This window comes from Mustela erminea, chromosome 10 (genome assembly GCF_009829155.1).
Source record: "Mustela erminea isolate mMusErm1 chromosome 10, mMusErm1.Pri, whole genome shotgun sequence".
Classification (NCBI taxonomy): Eukaryota; Metazoa; Chordata; class Mammalia; order Carnivora; family Mustelidae; genus Mustela; species Mustela erminea.
Window position 1 is genome coordinate 10269093 of NC_045623.1, and position 1521 is coordinate 10270613.

Here is a 1521-nt window from a genome sequence, read left to right on the forward strand (position 1 = left end):
CCGATGCGGGACCCGATCCCAGGACCCTGAGATCATGACCTGAGCCGAAGGCAGCGGCTTAACCCACTAAGCCACCCAGGCGCCCCCATTTCTGCTGTTTTTAATTTCCAAGAATTTCATTTTGGCCTCAGAATGCTCCTTTTTTGTTTCTCCCGGTTCTTTCTTCTTGGATGCGGTATCTTCTCCCTGTAAAGATATAATAAATAGACACTTTAATTCTTCTCTCCTCCCATGTTCTCAGTTCTCTCCACTTGCTACTTTGTTTGTTTGTTGTTTTGGTGTTTATCTTCCACATAATTGGCTCTCCTCAGATGTTTGGTAGCATTGGGATATCCCATCATGATTAAGAGTGTGGATCTTGGGTGCCTGGGTGGCTCAGTGGGTTAAGCTGCTGCCTTCGGCTCAGGTCATGATCTCAGGGTCCTGGGATCGAGTCCCGCATCGGGTTCTCTGCTCAGCAGGGAGCCTGCTTCTCTCTCTCTCTCTCTGCCTACCTCTCTGTCTACTTGTGATCTCTCTCTGTCAAATAAATAAATAAAATCTTAAAAAAAAAAAAAAGAGTGTGGATCTGTTAATCTGATGGGAACCCTTAACCTGATTTAAAACTCTAGGCAAGTGGGTGGAGCTTCAGACTTCGTGCCAGGATGCAGGATTGTAGGAGAACCTCCTATGTCAAGTATTGCTAGGTCTGTCACTCTTGAATTACACAGAGTCCCCAAGTACTCTTAATGTTTAAAAGAGTGTTGACATATAAAAAGTGCTCAATATGTGTTACTCTTATTATTGTAGAAATATGTACCCCAAGAAGCAAATATATTCATAACTCAAGTAATCGAAAGCTCAGAGAAGCTTATAAAGGTACAATCATTCTCTAAAATTTGGGCACAAACTTTAAATGGTGGCTTCGGTGCTTCCTGATGGGTGGACGGAGGATGGAGAGAACAAACAGAATGAGGATGCTGGGGGCCAACACCGGAGAAGACGGGAGGCAGCTGGACGAGAAGGAGAAGGGGGCTAGAAGACGCGCCAAGTTGCCAGGGTAGCTTCCAGAGAATGCTAGTGGTTTCCTCATTAAGCTTGTGTCTAAACAGTCTTCATTTTTACAGTTCTACTGGATTGGGTTCTGGCACGCTTGGGGACAAATTTGTTAATTAGCTCCATGGCTCCTTGGGTGGCTGTCCATTTTATGGGTGATGGCACCAGAGGCCCAGCTCTGCCAGGGGAAAGAAGGAATATTCCATTCACTGGGCTATGGGTTATTAAGCCAGTCTTTCTTCCTGTCACAGATTGTGAATAACACTGAGTTCTCTTCCAACCCCTTCGCTGCCTCCTCTTCTGTCCACAGCCAGAGGAGGACAGTGAGTCTAGCAAAGCCTCGTTGTTCTCAGTCTGGTGGGTGCTGGCCTGTGTGGCCCTCAGTAATTGGAGAAGGACCTTTTTCCTTCTTCCCACACCTGTCGATCCCCAACCACCTGGGAGTCCCCTCAAGAAAGCTGACCTGCAGCTTCCGCAGTGCTGGGC